This window comes from Pocillopora damicornis, chromosome 2 (genome assembly GCF_964200805.1).
Source record: "Pocillopora damicornis chromosome 2, jaPocDami1.2, whole genome shotgun sequence".
Classification (NCBI taxonomy): Eukaryota; Metazoa; Cnidaria; class Anthozoa; order Scleractinia; family Pocilloporidae; genus Pocillopora; species Pocillopora damicornis.
The window spans coordinates 4476048-4493634 of record NC_142671.1 but is presented as its reverse complement, the minus strand read 5'-3'; the positions used below and the strand labels follow the sequence as shown (position 1 = coordinate 4493634).

The 17587-nt window shown below is 36.9% G+C and overlaps 2 long non-coding RNA genes across 2 annotated transcripts; both read left to right on the top strand.

Annotated features, from left to right (window-relative positions):
- Positions 1 to 12156: 12156 nt before the first annotated feature.
- LOC149049616 (uncharacterized) lies at positions 12157 to 14097 on the top strand. Its single transcript, XR_016183890.1, has 3 exons — positions 12157 to 12866; positions 13353 to 13425; positions 14023 to 14097. It is a non-coding gene; the product is annotated as an uncharacterized LOC149049616 (long non-coding RNA).
- A 190-nt stretch (positions 14098 to 14287) lies between these two features.
- Positions 14288 to 16425, top strand: LOC149049615 (uncharacterized). The gene is made up of 2 exons (XR_016183891.1): positions 14288 to 14681; positions 15819 to 16425. It is a non-coding gene; the product is annotated as an uncharacterized LOC149049615 (long non-coding RNA).
- Positions 16426 to 17587: the final 1162 nt, after the last annotated feature.

The window sequence follows — 17587 nt, the reverse complement described above, 5'->3', positions numbered from 1 at the left end:
AGTGGTGAATGTCATTTATATAAAGTAGAAAGAGAAGTGGTCCTAAAACGGAACCCTGAGGGACACCACAAGGAGAAAGTAGTTTAGTTGATACGTGCGATCCAATTCGAGTTGTTTGCGTTCGATTTATTAAGTACAGCTGGAGCCACTCGTCGATAATCCCTCGAAAACCATAAAAATTAAGTTTATCAAGTAGTATTTAGTGACTGACAGTGTCAAAAGCTTTATTTAGGTCAATGAAAACACTACACGAGAAATAATGCTTATCCATATTGTTCTGTAAAGTTTCCACAATGTCAAGGATTGCATGATCTGGGGAGTGTGCCTTACGGAAGCCATACTGTAAGGAATGTATTAACTAATTTTTGTCAATAAATTCCTTCTTTCTGTTATACAGTAGCTTTTCAAATATTCCGTTAAAATTTGACAAGAGAGGAATTTGTTGGTAATTAGAAGCATCAGTCCGTCTTCATTTTTAAAGATAGCTGTGATTTTGGAGATCTAAAGTTTTGATGGGTGAACACCAGAAGTATAGAACTATTTAAAATGTTCGAAAGGACAGGAGATAAAATATCGCACGAATATTTAAGAAGTTGGGTAGACAAGAGTATAAAACTTACGATTTGTTGTTTGGTGGCGATAGAATTTCTTGTTTAACGTCATCTGGGGAAATCGGTTTGGAAAAAAAGGAAGAATCAGGTGATTTTAATTTCTTGCGATAACCCCTATGATTGCTTTTGGTGGGTAGTTTACATGCTAGTTTGGTACCAACACTTGCGAAATGTTCATTTAGAATACTTGGTATATGTGACGGGGCATTAGTAACTTGGTTGTTGTTACTTGGGTCTTTTAATGTCGGCATCGTTTTATGATATTTGTTACGGTTGTTTAACAATTCATTGATTCATTACCATGTTTTTTTTCCCATATTCTTTACCTTTTCATTAAAAAAAATCAAAGTAATATTGCTTTTTACTCAAACGCGTAAGGGTGATGATTTTATTTCTATAAGATTTACATTCGCTACAATTTCCTGTTTGATATAACCTATTCTTTATTTTAATTAATAATGGTAATTGAACTGAGTGGAGTGCAATTTGGGCTGAAATCATACGCGTGATTTCAAAATTGAACGAGCGCGCAGCGCGAGTTCAATTTGAAATCACAAGTATAATTTCAGACCAAAATTGCACAACACGAGGTTCAATTACCACTTTATTACATCCATTTTGAAATCGCCCAAATACAGGACTTGGTCAGTTCAAATATTTATTACTACAATACTGAGCCAGTTTGGAATTACAGTCATCCATTTTTTGGGAGGAAAAAATAAGAGTTTTGGAAACAAAAGTTGCAAAATTTGCCGCATGATCCTTCATGTCTTTCATCTTCCTGCAATTTGATCGGTTACTTTAAACAAGCCTTGAAGTCTGATTGGTTGTTTTGTTTTTAGTGTAGCCTCCTCTTCAACTGGAAAAAAGATGCGATTTAAAGCAAAAAATGGTGCAATTCGTGAATAAATCGCACCAATTAGAGCCAATCAGATTACAGGGACCACCAGTGATTTCAAAATGGGTGTAATAAACGTTCTTATTCCCTTTGTTATCCATGGTTTTGCGATTTGTTTAATTTTACGTTTTGATACAACTTCCAAAGGCGCATGTTTTTGCACGACTTTATTTAATTGCTAATAAAAAGATGAAAATTGGTCGTCAGCGCTATTTGCTTTTGATACTGCAATATAATCAAGTCGACTATTGACAGATCATTATTAAACCGCCCAGAGGAGAAGTTTGAGAAGTCACGTTTCTTTGTTGTTTTGTTAGCAACTTTCTGTCTTCTTGAAGTCAAAATGCAAAACTGAGAGAAATTATCAGAAACGTCAGTGATAATATTTCCACTAATAGTTGGAAGGAGATAACTGCTTTGTAAGGGCCAGTAAGAAGTCCTGGCTGTATTGAGATTTCTCAGTCTTCAACAGACATAGGTTGAAATCGCCACTAAAACAGATTGTTTTTCCTGTGGAAGCTAGCTTTTCGATTATATCACTAAAATATTCAACAGAAAAATCTGGATAATTGTGTCGGCGATAAATGATGCCGCATATGACATTCCTCTGTTTGCTAAAAGAAATTTCGATCCACAATGCTGAAAGGTTTCATGCGACTCCTTTTCAAGCACTTTGTAGTTAAGGTTTTTATCTATGAAGAGCCCAACACCTCCAGGGGCCAGTGGTGTGGGCACGTGCTCAGAAACGTAAGCTGGAATTTTGGCAACAAAGTTTTGATTTTTGTTGGTAATTTCCGTCTCAGTAATTCCAATAATATCGAAATGGAAATCTTGATTCTCTAGATAGTGAGTTACAAGTTATTCAAGATTTTTCCTTAAACTACCAATATTATTATTAAAAATTAATAAAATTAGATTCTAATTGCTCCTTCGTTAAACCATTGCTGTACTTTTTGAAATTATGAGAAGAGAAGTAGCGACTATAAATTCTATGATTGAATGAGTTATTGTCAGTATTTAAGTCTTAGTATCCATTCGATTTCTGCCTCGAAAGTCTTTGAATTTAGCAGTTAATAGAATATATTTTTGTCTTTGTTTCACAGATTAACACAATGTTTTCTCAATTAAGGACTGTGTCTGCTACTGCTACTGCGCACACGGGCTGTACATCACGCCATAGTCGTGCGTGCTTGCACATGGGTGGAGAAACTCGCCTATGCCAATCTTTTCTGGTAATATATTGTATTTCAATATTTGGAATAAGAACCTATAATTATTACGCTAGTGATAAGCTTGTAATTTCTTTCTTAGGTCTTTATCATTTTATTTTAAACACACACTATGTAAAGCGCCTTTGAACGTCTATGAGAAAAACGTTCTATAAATGATAATATTAAATATCTTCGATCATATATTTGTTCTTTCTCTCTCTCTCTGGAGGAAGTGCCAACGATTCTTTTGATAGAATTAACCACGCTCAATTTTCAGCAAAAGATAAATACGACCCAGAGTGTACTGAAAGATTTGGCATCAACATCAACGGTAATTACTAACAAAAGAATGGTATAGGATGGAATAACTGGGGTAAAGCCTCAGATGCACCCATCACCAAAGCTGAAATAAAGATCAAGTCGGAGTGCCCAGTAGAATAATTCATGCAAAATGTTGGAGATCGTGTGAAAAAAAAAAACGTTAACAATTATATGTGTTTGCAGTGTATTAGTTGATTATTGTGTAACTCGCAGGATGAGCGAAGTATGTCGAACTAAAGCGTGCGGAAGGTTATGGAACAACTCAGTCACACCGATTGAGCCTTGAAACCTTTTCTTGTCCACGGATTGGCCAATAGGTAGTTACCAGTCTAGGAAAAGCAGTTTACCATTTTCTTCGACTTCCCTGGCAAACTGTATGTTATTGTTTTGTCAGTTGAAAGGGCGCGTTCCTTTTCTTCAATACATGTACAATTACCGTGTAACCGTTCGTAGTGTTTTCTGTTGTACTGAAAGTAAGATTACGTTAGCCAAAGGTTCAGTGAGTTCACAATGTCCTCTGTCTGTAGGGGTAAAGGGTGGGTAGATCGTGGGATTGCAGTCTTCGTAAACTCTCGAGCCAGTTGAAGTGGAACACTTGTAAAAAGAAAATTTCACATCAAATTGCAACTTATTTTTCATGCTGCTGTTGTTTTAGGTTAGACTTATACTTAATTTCATAAATATTTGTTTAAGCTATATCAAAAGTAAATATCCAAAGAAATGTAGCATTTTTGAAACCTGTATGTTCACTTGTGATTGTCTTTTAATTGAAAAGAACTTTGTAAACACGCCAACCGTAAATTAAATTAATGTTAATAGTATTGTAATACATGTATCGTAATGTAGTGTATGCATAATTAGTGTAAGTATAAGTATCAGTAGTGTAAGTAGCAAGTACAATGTAAGTGTAATTAATACTGTTAGTAGTGTAAGTGATCGTCTTGTAAATAAAATTGTTTAAAAAAAAAAACAAGAAAAAAAAACTTATTTGTAGTCGTTCGGTATCTGTACAGTCTTAGTGGCGTCAATGAAGTCGTCGGTGGATTGTAGTTTACGTCTGGATTTTTCGGTCATCGGTTGTATTAATGTCATCAGGTACTTGGATAGTTGGTATGTAGGAGAACCACGGAAAGAAACAAAAGGTCTCATCTGGAAAGCAGGTTTGTGTAGTTTCGGCAGACCGTAAAGCTTTGGTGGCTGTGATAATGAGCACCTTAGTCGATAATGGCGTTGGGTCTCAAAGGCGTCGGTCTTCAGTTGAGAGTCAGTAGTTTATTCTTAAGTTTGTGTTGAAGTGCAGGGGTCGGGTCACGTTTGATCTAGTTTTCCTAGGTATTTTTGTCGTAAACTAAAGGAATGCGTCAATTTTGTCGAAATAGTCAGTTTTTTACGAAAAAAAGTAACTCTTCCTTTATCGGCTGGTAGAATAACCGTGTCTTCGTCGTTTTTTAGTCGTTTCGGCACAAGTTATTTGGCTCTAGTCAAGTTTCTGTCCTGTAGTGACGCTAACTGTGTAGTGGAAGCAATTCTTCTTCTGATGTTACCCCTAACACTAAATACAATATCTTCGGTCGGTTTCCGTTTCGGTGTTACTGAGTGTTGCTGACAGTAGACGAGTATCAGTCTCGCTCAAGGGACGGAACAAGAATTTCCGAACGAAAAGACAAAAGGCTAGAAATTCGATTCCTCATGGGGACTGATAATTTTCCCTAGTTGACCCATGCACAAGCGAGCGACGAGGAAAGGTGATGTCAACAATCACATTGCTAAACATCATCGGCTTACGAACCACACTATCATCACCAATTACTTTCAACGACTGACTCTGGAGAGTAGGTTAACCAACTTGGAACAGACTCCCCTCAACAGCTGTCAACCAATACCCGCACCTAACAAACAACTCATTTACGACATTAATATTACAAACGAACAGAACGACCTAACTTTACCGACGGACAGAGACGACCAATCACGACCGACCTTCGCCACTTGAGTCCTACAGCCAATAACATGACGGCAAAACTGACCAATCAATTTATACAAACCGGACGTAGAAGATTCGACTAACAAAAACTATTCTTTTGACCCTGATGACGATTTACCATCAGGTAGTCGAAACGTCAGTCAACACAAACGACAACAGTTCTTAGGACTACTCTAAACGATCAGACTACACCATCACAAACTGTAAGATGCTCGTAAACATTTTAATCTGAAATTAATTGAAGGGAAATAAAAACAGTAGCCTTTTTGCCTGAAAGTATGTTCGAATATTTGTCCTTGGATATTATATTTTCCTCGAAACTCACAGTATTCCTCGAGCTTCGCTCTCGGAAAACTGCTCGCATCTCGGAACAGATAATGACTGCGGACAAATACCCATGTATATTTTCGCGTTAAGTGAAGGCTATTGTTTATTTAGTGCACCAAACCAGTGCATTTTCTGTTGGAATATTATACAATTTTGAAACCTTTAAGGAAAATAATTTTTGTTCAAGTTTTTATGCTCAAAATTCCTCTAAATATATCTTATTAGGTGTTTTGGGGTGTAGTATCGCTGGGTATTTTTACGAGTTATACAGTATTTTGACTCGCTCTACGGGCAAAGAACGAGTAGAAATACTTAGCACTACTATACATCAAAACGTCTAATTAGTTATTTATTTTCCGACTGCTTATTTTTTTCTGCCAAGTCTTTCTGTTCTCATACGGCAGAAAAGAAAAATGGATAGAGAAGAATAGCACGCGCTGCCGACTGGTTAAATAGGCTTTTTTTTACAGTACAACATGTCAAACTGTCCATATAACCGTGCAGTATCGCAAGATATTTGTGCTCTATTCGCTCGCTAGCTTAAGTTTCCTTTATTTATTTATTTATTTATTTATTTTTCAGATGCAAACTGAATCTATAGCTCCCATTGCGTGCCTGCATTTTGACATCAACATCTGGGACATCGGCCATGTGCTTTGTCGAAAAAGAACCAGTCGCCGTGTTTGTACTGGCATATTTTGCTACCTAAAATTGTTGAGTTATGGTCATTCTTAACTCGAAACAGTCGGGAAGTTCTGTCGTATTTCGTGTGTATCGTAATTTCGTTCGCTTAAAGTGTAACTTTTTTTCATAGAAAACCTGTCTTTTTGTCTAGCATTGGTGGATTTTCATTGGAATACCTGTAAATAAATGGTTGAGTTTTTCTTTTCGAGTCTTACGCTTATGTGGTTCTGCGAACTGCGCAATATAATCGTTCTTGCATTAGTATTCCGGTATCATAAAGGATGACATTATCACTGGAGAGAACTAGTATGTGGTAACTGGAGTAACATAAGATTAGGTCGGCAGATGTATTACTAGTAAAAGCTAGGGACTATCAAGTTAAGTCAGGAGTTTTAGCGGGTAAATTTAGTGTTGAGCAAGGGAGGATTTATTGTCCCTTGGTTAAGGAGTGCTGCTAATAGAATTGCTGAAATCTGTCGAATGGGTCATCTTATCTTTGTTCCGAAAAAAGTGTAATAAATAATTTCATGATTATATCTCATAACTGATTATACTGCTGGGACTGACGATTTTACTGTGAATTCCTACTCTCGTCAAAATCGCAAAAAATATGAAATCATCACGTGACTACGCACAAGAGAAATGATCTAACTTACATATTCCTGCTTGTTTTCCTCTAGAATTTTAACTTGCAATTGAAGCTGTCCAAGTTGTTTCTGTATTTCTTTCAGGGATCCTCGGGTGTCGTTCTGGCAAGGGGCTCCATGCGTCGAAGCATAATGTTTTGTCATCATGAAAAACGCCACAAGCAGTAAAGTTCAGCGTAGGGAAACAGAAGTCATTCTCATGCTTGAAGCTTAACCCAACTCAGTATAAACTGCAATCGGTTATGGTGCAATGTAGATTCAGACAAGAGTAAAATTCAATAGATGAACCGATAAAAAAAAATCACACACCGATCAAATTAAAAAATCTAACCAGGTATTGGTTCTTACTTGCTAGGGAAGTGGCCTTCCAGATGTGGTACAGAAATTGCCTTCAGATTCAGAGAGTTCTCGGGCACTGCATCTAGGTAGATCGAAGGATCTTACACTCTATCCGAGCGGAGTGCATTCTAACTTTTTCTAAGCATACCCCTATTTGGTATCAAGAGTACGGACATAACACTCGTAAAGGGTCCGGATGCGTTGCCAAATGTTGTATCAAGTGTAGGTTATTATTTTCCGCACGCAAGGTTTCTTCAATGTTTTATATCTACCGTATTTTCCTGTGAGGTTTGGTGTTGACATATTTCCCCGCACGCAAACAACCTTGGGTTAGTAAATACTAATTTGACAAAATGTCCAATTGTGCTTCAATAAGTTATTCGAATTAATTTTAAATTTTCCCTCATAAGCTCATGTTTGCCTTTTCGATTAAAAAGTCTTTGGTCTTTTAAGTGAAAAAAACGAGTGGGTTGATTTAAATAGCTGAACTGTTATTCGAGGAAGTCTATTCTGCATAGACCCGCGTGACGATCATGTCAGACAGAATAAGTATGTCTACAAATTCATTTCAGGTGAACTAGCCGGTAAAGTCAATGTTGCTAAGGATCGGAAAATTCTAACGATTTTTTTGAAGGGCTAACCAGACCTTATACTGGATACTGTTGCGCGAATTATGAGCATCTTGCTCATAAGAACTATCAATATGCATGAGTTAATGGTAACTTACGCTTTCTCTGAAAGCGTTTATATCTGATAAAACTATTTAAAGACAAAAACGAGACTAAAACGACAACGAAAGTTTTAGGCTTGCTAAAGTTTTTGTATATATATGAATCAAATTCCTTCCATAATGCGTCAGATCTAATGATCATTAAATTTTAAGTAAATTTTTCGTGTATACTTCAAGGTGAGGATGTCATCGCCTGCTTGATTATACCGATAAGAACACTAGCATCACGTTTCTTCTCCAATGAAAGACAGAGGGTCAGTTTCCTCCGCACGCAGAGCTCCTTCAATTTTTGTTTGCATGTCTGTTTTCTTTCGTTTCGTATTGTTTCGTTTTTCTTTTTTCTTTTTTTATAGATTTAATATTCCTATTGACTAAAGAGATTATGTGATGTTATTTTTTTGTTTGTTTCGTTGTTTATCAACGGACATCAGTGAGGTATTTGATATTCCTACCAAAATTAAAGTGTACAAGAAAGCTTGAAGTATTGGGTTGTTTTTTTCTTTCAGAATCCTCTTCCGCTTCAGCTTAATAGGTATTGAAATGCATATTTTTATGTCCCTTTGCAATTGGAGGGTCACCAACCTCTATTCACGCAAGGCTCCTTCAATAATGGGAATTTTCATAAGCGGATATCCGTTAAGGATGTAGCACTCTTATGAACCATGATAATCTATCCCCATTTAGCTTCCAAGTTTGAAAGTCGCGAAATTTTTCGCACGCAAGGTATCCTAGAATTTTCAAATTCTAATTGTAGCGTTCTTACATTAGTTTTCCGGTATAACAAAGGTGGCACGTGGCACTATCGCTCGAGAGAAAGAGTATATCGTAGTTGGAGTAACAGAGCAGTTGCATCTTAGGAGTGTATGGGGTGATACAAGTCCACAGATGCAGTACTATCAATAGCTGGAAACTCATCAAGAAGGGCCAGTAGTGTAAACGGCTAAATCTAGCAATGGTGTTTGGTTCGTTGCCAGCATTTGTATTGGATGCACTATATTCCGCTTCCCATCCATCCCGTTAAGGCAGTACAATTATTGTCTCGCTTATGATAGAAAACTCGATAATTTGCCCGTAGACATCTAAGTGTTTCGTGTCACGTTTCATGTGCGCGTGTTGATTCGACTTTTCTGGCAACGAGTTACGAAATGCGCAATGTTCCTTTCATTGTGCTTCATTGATTTTGGGGTTTCATTATCAGAGATCTCACCTTTAACCACAAAGTACACATTTAGTACAATTAGGCGGGTGGGTGTGTGTTCTATCGTCGCAAAGAACATTTACTTGCAACGTTCAAATTCTCAAGTTAGGCCCTGCTGATGCAATACGGATTATGGTTTACGGAGATAAGTTATGGAAACGCCCAAGAAAAGGCACAGCAGCTTCCTAATTAATGGAAGAGAAGGGATATCGCTGAGCTCAAACGATATATCGTTGAGTTCAAATGATACATCGTTGAGTTCAAATGATATATCGTTGAGTTCAAATGATATATCGTTGAGTTCAAACGATATATAATATATCAAACGATATATAATTTAAATACGTTTATTGAGCCCGTTTAACGCGTTTCTCTTGCCTGCTAGCACAACAGATTCCAATGACAAAAATTTAAGGACTATTTTGGAACTGCTCAAACCTCCAGATGAGTCCTTCCCTTCCAAAGCTATTAATTTTGGTGCTGCGAATGTTCACACGAAAATTTAATGTAAATTATCGCGCCTACGACGTCATATTTCGTTTTCCCAGCGAATCGTTCATGTACCTACTCCATACTGTATTTTAGCAAAGCTTTATCAGAATTCATCAGATAATGTGGTCTATAATTATCAAAGTTACCAGCAATAGAGGTTAACTTAATAAAATGTTGGTTATATGAGATTCTGCCTCTTATCTAATGAATTCTGAAATTGCGATTCTTTTCAGAAGATCTGCAATTAAATATTCTTTCCAAAAGAACCTTCTACTTCTTTGCCTGCCAGAAAGAATCGTCGTTCTTGAGAAAAAGAATTCCGGATTCTTGTGGCAAGAGTTTCTGAAATTGCGATTCTGTTCGCAATATTTGTGATTAAATATTCTTTCCAGAAGAACTCTCTGCTTCATTGCCCGCTGAAAAAAATTATCATTCTTAAAAAAGAATTCCCGATTCTTGTCGCAAGAGTTTCTGAAATTGCAATTCTATCCATAAGATTTGCAATTAGACATTATTTTCAGAAGAACTATCTACTTCATTGCCTGCTGAAAAGAATTCTCGTTTTTGAGAAAAGAATTCCCGGTTCTTGTGGCAAGAGTTTCTGAAATAGAGATTCATCTCAAGATACTCAGATGTCGGATGCACTCTTACCACCAGAATTCTCTCTTCTGTTCAATCTTCTTTCAAGAACCTCGATTCTCCTTGAAGGAGTCACCATTAAAATGATTATTCTGATAAGAATTTTGGTTCTTAAGAGGAGAATATGCTATTTGGGGAATTGAGAGTGTAACTTAATCGCTACACGTGTGGATCATCCCACACTACATAATGTAAGGTCAAGATGGCTGGAAATTGGCCTTGAAATTGCTTTGGATTTGTGGCCGCCCGGTCATTTTAAGCTTGGAGATTTTGCTTCTCGGATTTGGCGCTCGGAAATAGAGTGTTCAGCCTTGTCCTTCTCTTTGGAGTAGGATATTTACGAATGGATATCACGCTAAAGTGGCCTCGTTGCAACAAAGTAAGCGGTCAGGCAAAAAGTGATGCACTATGGAAGTAAGGTGAGGTATTTTTATTGAGAATTTGACTGTATTTTTACTTCTTACGAGCGATCGTGAATGTTCCTTTACAAATTCTTATAATGTTCGCCATGACTGTTATTTTGCAAGATGATCATGTCACAGCTGGAGCTTGGGATGCCTGTGGTCTACCCCTAATATAATTGATCCATCTCCTAGGAAATGACTCGTCACTATTCCTCGGCCCCGGTATACACGTCATGTTAAGGACTGCCCCAATAGCTAATGGCGGGCTGGACAAGATATCAATTTTAGGTATAACTGGAGGAAAGGAGAAGGAAATCAAATGCATCAAACAATTTCATTTTCAAAAGCAAAGCTAAATGCGCGCTTTCGATCGGTTGCAACGAAGTTGAGAAAAAAACAAAACAAAAACTCGTCATTCAAACAATACCGGATTTATTTATAAACTGTTGCCCTATGTATCGCCATTATCAATCGCATTGCTGTCACCTAGTGAGGCGAGGAGTCATAACCAGTAGAAACAGTGAGAATAATAATCAACCAATCACAGCAGTTCAGAGCTAAACGATCAAAACTGATCCTCGTTCTCGAATGTGATGTGGACCTTCTCGCCCAAGGGAGACTTGTGACATATAATGGCAGCTTTACAATATATTTCATAGATGACGGCATCGTTTCGCAAAGACATACGATTCTACTTTATCGTCACCGTACTTCAGTACGATGAACAACACTGTACAACCTTTTCTTGCGAAAGTCAAATATGCTAATAATTGTCAACCCTTTCGAATATTAAATGTCTTGCTAGTGGCTTGAGGAAGATTCAAAAGACCGCTTGTGACAGAGAGTTTCAATGGGAAACATCTAGAAACGTTCTCTGGCCTAGATATGTTTTTTTTTTTATAAATCTTTCTTTCGTCTAACTCGAATTTAAACACCTGAAAAAGAGGTTTCAAAAAGTGTAGTTTTGGATCAGTTCTTCCTGCACGGGTATGCAGCAAGGCCTAGTCTTTTCAACAAATACATCATTGGAGAAAAATGCGAAGAGTTGTGTCAACTAGATATCAATTTATATCATGTACCACTTCCGGTTTTAAAATGTAGTGTGAAATCAATGCTCGTTGTGAGACTTTTAAAATAAGTTTGGATATCACGTACGATATGAGTTCATATTAACGTCATCGCTCTTTATTAATACAAGCCGGTCTAGTAGGACAAATGGCACAATTACGTCTTTTCAGTGAATTTTATTTATTTAACTCATAGGAGACGATAAGAGGAAAAATTATCTAACTCTACAACATACGCACGAAGTAAGAGGCCAAAACAATTTGCGATTCTTGACTTTCACAACCAAACACTCTGCAACTTGTCAGCTACAGGGGGGAAATGCAATAGAGCACATATATATGGCCACGTAAAAGAACCGATTCATCAAATCATCATGGATAGACACGTTTCGCTATTTTTATCGAAGCTGGGGTCATGAGATTACATTTTCTCTTAGACAATGTCACGTCTAGCGACTACAGGTATTTTTTTCCACTGACGTCTTGAATTTTTACTTAGAGAACTCTCTGTTATCACATCTCACCAATTAGTCTGGTGATTTCTTTTGGTTCGGATTCTTTGGTTTGATCCTTCGGTAGTGCAAAGGCCATATGCAAAAAAACAAAACAAAACAAAAAAAACAAAAAAAATGCGAGGAGTGATATGTGCAGGTAACCAATTACGCAACATCGGGAATGATGGCTCCTGACAACATCCTTTACCGATGGTAGAATTTCACGCCATTAGCAGTCCAACAAAGTTGACGCGAAAAGGATAGCCGCAAAATATTTCTTTGCGTTATTTCTAAGTTAAGATTGTTTAAAAAAACTGAACCGTGTATTTTTAGAGACTGCAATTAGAGACAACTTTTTTATTATACGATATCCTCCAAGAATAGATAAGTACAATTTGAGCGGGGAACTTGCATGGAGCACTTAAACTTCGTGACAGCTTTAAGTCGCAGACTGTATGCAGTTCGATGTATCAATTCCAGGCCGTTGACATACGATTGAAGTGGACGCGAAACCGACGTCACGACGATGTGTGACAAAAACAGTAAAAAAGCACAAAAAAACAATTCGGTCTTAAAACTCGGATTTCTGAACCATCGATGAGCTTTACCTGGTATCCTCAACAAAGGCTTTGATGCGAGACGGCTTCTCGATTAATCTGCTTGCGTAGTGAGAGGTCACTGTGAAACCGATGCAAAATACAAAGGAACGAAACATCTACACTTCAAAAATTTTGAGTAATTGTTTGACTGTTAAACAATGTTCTCGGAAGTCCAAAAGTGCCCTAGAGACGCTAAGGAATAAATTGGGGGCATTTTTAAGGTAAAACGTAATGTTTTCGAATATGATGTCGGTACTGCTTATGAGTAAGACTTCTAACGAAGTTTCCTTGCGAGAAATGTTGGTTTTAAGAGTTATCTTTGATAATGCTAGTATGTCGGTATAAATAGAATTATGCTTCTGTCACAAGTAGACTCAATTATTCGTTATTTGTTCTGTTTCGTGTGTCTCTTGATAAAAATGAAGAATTGATTTTATAACAGGATGACCGTTTATCAGCAAGAGAAAGGCTTTCAACTGGTTTCTGCTCTAATCTGTCCTTAATGGTGACGAAAATCCAAGTATTCATAATAAATAAACACGCCTCCCATGCTGAAGATAAAGAAACCTTTTTACGTCATTTTAGTACACGATTATACTTGACCGTTTCCCATGTATACAGACAAGAAAACCTCTTTAGTTGTTTTCTTTTGAAATATAAGTTATTAATTGCTGTTTAATTTTTTTCACTGTCTCCGAAATTGTTAGACGGTGAAACGTCTTTCCTGGAAGTCCAAAAGTGCCCTGGAGACGCAAAGGAATAAATTGGGACATTTTTGTGGTAAAACGTAATGTTTTCGAATCTGATTTCAGTACTGCTTGCAAATAAGATTTCTGTAGAGGTTTTTTGTGTGAAAAGCTATTTTTTTTCTCTATGAAAAACAGAGCTATTCAGATCTTGAAGTAAAATCGTAGAATAAGTTAACTATCGACGCTGTTTTGTAAACGTGCGAATGAACAAAGTCGATGAAAATAGCCTTAGGAGTTGTTTTCGCCCGTCATCAAATGTGGAAAAAAAAAAGGAAACGATTGAGTATGTTGAAAAGAAGTTTAAATATCCAGCAGTAATTGTTCAAGAAGTAAACTGGGTAGCTTTTCATTAGGCTTTCCAGATGATGTTTCTGAGTTTCGGTTATTGAAAAGGATCCTTGAAATCGTAATTTAGGCGCTCTAAATTGTCCAGGGCGTTATACGAAAATAGTTGGCTTACATTGAACTAAAATATTTCCCGTCCAGGAAAAGGAAGCATTGTAACGTATAAAAGCACTCGGCTGCTGCAATTTTTACATCATAACTTCGCGGTGTACACATCGATTATCTCAGAATATCAAGTGTAAACTGAATCTTATTTTCGCACAATGTTTTGTATTTCACCAAGTTCTCTCTGCAGTGTGCTGCTTATAGCGTGGATTTCCTTAAGTCAGACCTTGGCTCAAAGTTTCAAAGGCAAGTGCCTAACAGCACTTGAAGTTGACAGGATGGTTTAAATTTTTGTGTTTAGCATGTCAGACTCTCTAGATCTGCAAACACAAACCACTGTGATAATTTTGTGTTTACACTTGAAACTCGTTTTTCCTTTTTTCTCCAGTTTGTTAGATCAATTTTTTTTCACGTATCACCAATATCTTTTGCTCAACAGCTAACTGCGCTGAACTGTACGTGGCTGGCCAAAATACCAGCGGTGTCTACAAAATCGACCCTGATGGTTTAGGTGCCTTTTATGTGTACTGTAACCAGAGTGCGGCTGTTGGAGGATGGACAGTGATCCAGAGAAGACTGAACGGCTTTGTCAATTTTAATCGTAGCTGGTGTGACTACAAGCATGGCTTCGGTAATTTGAATGGCGAGTTTTGGCTAGGACTGGACCAAATAAACCGTCTCACTTGGAGAACGAAGAACCGGCTCTTCTCTAAGATCGAGTAGATCTGGAATTCAATAGCAATAACATTATTCATTATCCTTACGCCGAGTACGACTTTTTCGGCGTTAAATCGGAATTGGATAATTATTATTTGATTATCGGAGGGAATTCTTCAGGTAGGTTAGTCGTTATGCCTTAATTACCATGATTAATAGAAAACGTAGTATCTAAACAATTCACCAGCTTGATGTTTTGCATTAAAAAGTACCCTCAAAGAGTTTTTATCGAATTGCTACGACATAAAAATGAATAAATCTTTCATAGCTGTCTTGCAATTAGATTTACTGTCAACAAAATCTGATCAAAATTTTTAACTCGTTCTTTTGTTTTTGTTTTTGTTTTTTGTTTTTGTTTTTTTTCAGTTTTTCTCTTCTGTTAGAGAAGTATCTAATTTGATTTATCAAACAATTATTTACGATATCTTTCGTACGAATTTCAATGGCCTTCTTTGTTTTATGATTCCCTGTGGGTGTTGTGTTGCCTTTCGAGGGATGGCAGGATGACCTCGTTGACATGTGGTTTAATGAAGTGGAATTTAATTGTATTGCATTATATCATTATTTTATTGGAGGCTGAAAACCCGAGATTTATTTTTAACCGAGTTACCTCTACCTATAAGAATCAACAGGGTTTGTAGTTTTGTCGGATTTTGATTCAAGTTGTCAGATATTGACGCCTCAAAGGGTGTGAGGTTTTACAAAATTCAAAATATTTTTCGGATGGCATCCAGGTGCGTGACAACAACCAAGGTATTTTCTTTTGTCCCACTTAAAATTATATTTTCTCGCACCTTTTGTTAACCTACTTTGTTTTGATGTCCACGGTAACGTGGGCACTGATAATTATTTCAAGAAAACACCTTCAGTTTTGCCTTAAAAAGGCTTGCTTACTTCAAGAGACTAAACGCTTATATTTTGTCTGCATTTGTCTTTAAGATTAAATAACGTTTTTATAAGAATTTTCGTCATGACAAGGCGTAAAAACGAAGAAAAAGGTTCAGGGCAGCTGAATGAATAACCACTAATATTGAAATCATCACACAGAAAAGAACAGCTTGTAATCAAGCGAAATTAACCTCTGGCCTATACTAAACATCCGTCCACCCTACATATGGCGGAAACTACCAATAACTTTACTGGCTTTCCGCGTCATACGTTTTACGGTAGCCTTGTATGACTGTATCAAGAAGGCCAGTATTATAATACTTGGCCTTTGATTCTATTAATATTGTTGTTTTTCCTCTTTTTCTAGAGGAGACGCGGGTAATTCTCTTGATAGAAATAACAAGGTTCCATTTTCAACAGTGGATAAAGACATGTCCAAAGATAATTGCGCTCATAAATACGGGGCTTGGTGGTATCCTACAGATAAATGTGACTGCGGTAACTCTAGCCTCAATGGTAAATACAAACAGGAAAACGCCCTAAGATGGGAAAATTGGGATAAACATATTCCAGACTTGTCCGCAACAAAATCTGAGATGAAAATCAAGCCAGATTGCGCAAGAACATAATTTTGTTTAACATGTATTATTTGGTAGATAAGGTGACAGTGAAATGAAATTAAAATAGGCGAGCTGATTCTTCTAGGCTCGAGCGTAGCGTTTAAAATTTTAGTTATTGTGGCAGGGACCAGGCTGAAAACCTTTATATTTTATGATCACTTCGGTCGGCGTGTTTGTTATTTTCATGGACAGGCAAGTCTTCTTCTAACATGCTGAAACTTATCAAACCGGAAAACCCGAGATACATTTTACACTAGTCGAGTCTTCCAGTGGAAAAGCATCATCATAGACTCGTCTTTGTTATTTTCTTTATTTTTCATTATTCTGATATTGTGCAATAAACAAAACGCTGATGGGCAGGTTTTACTTATATGAGTAGGTGTAATAGGTAAGACCATACTGGTTAACAATTTACTAACAAAGGCATTGATTTTAAAGAGTTTATGTGCATGAGTATTTGATTATTACGTCCCATAGCAAGTTTTTTCTCCACTGGTTTACCCTACCAATTTGCTCCATCAAACATTTTAGTTCGTCCCTTTCTTTATCAGTTAGCCCTCAAATATTCCATCTCCTATTTCTCACTGCGGAATGTGTCCTGTGTATTCCTGCAAAAACTTTGGCATGCTCCTTAGCCGAGAACATGTCGATTAATCTCAAACAATGCAGAAAGTTGAAATTAAACGCAATAAGTTGAAATTGAGTGCAGAAAGTTGAATTTCACTGATTGACAAATAAGTTCCTGAAGTACAGAAAAGAAAAAAAAGAAAGGACGGACAGCCTAGGTGAAAGTAACAATTTTTCTGTTCAGAAACCTAGGGTGAATAAAAAGAACAAAAGCACACAACAAGGCAAAAACAAGAATGGAATGGAGGCCCCTAACATAATTTTGGAGGGGAAAGACAAGAAAGATGACTGACGTGATAATCGAGGGTCCGGATAATCGAGAATATGAACATTAATGAAAAACAAAAACTGATTAAATTAAGAAAGCGACATTTAATGGTCTGGTCTCTGAGTTGTCGACAAACTTCATAATCTTTTCCGTGTTCTTGCGGGTATCAGATATCTGCTGTGTAAAAACTCCACATTCAGCAGACAACTTGTTTTCTTTTTCTACTCTCTTTAATCACAATTACGAACAAAAACAGGAGACGGCAGGAGAAGAAACCAATTCCAACATTTTTGCGCTTTTGTATTTTCTGTGCATAACTACAAAGTGCGTTTCTTTGAAAATAGGCACCCTAAGGATCCAACAGAATAAGTTTTTAAGTTGTATGATCGATGAAATTTTGTTAACAGGGATCTAAAAGAAAAAAAATTACCGAACGATGTTTTTTGTCAGCAACTATATATGCTTTAAATAAGTCGAACTGATTTTCGAGGCTCGCGTTCTGATAACAACTGGAACTGAATCAATTATTTGAAGCAATTGTTTTTAATTAAAAATCAAAACTTGCTTAGCTAATAAAATTATAGCATTAAATGTAAAATTCGATGCCTTTTGGAAAACAAACG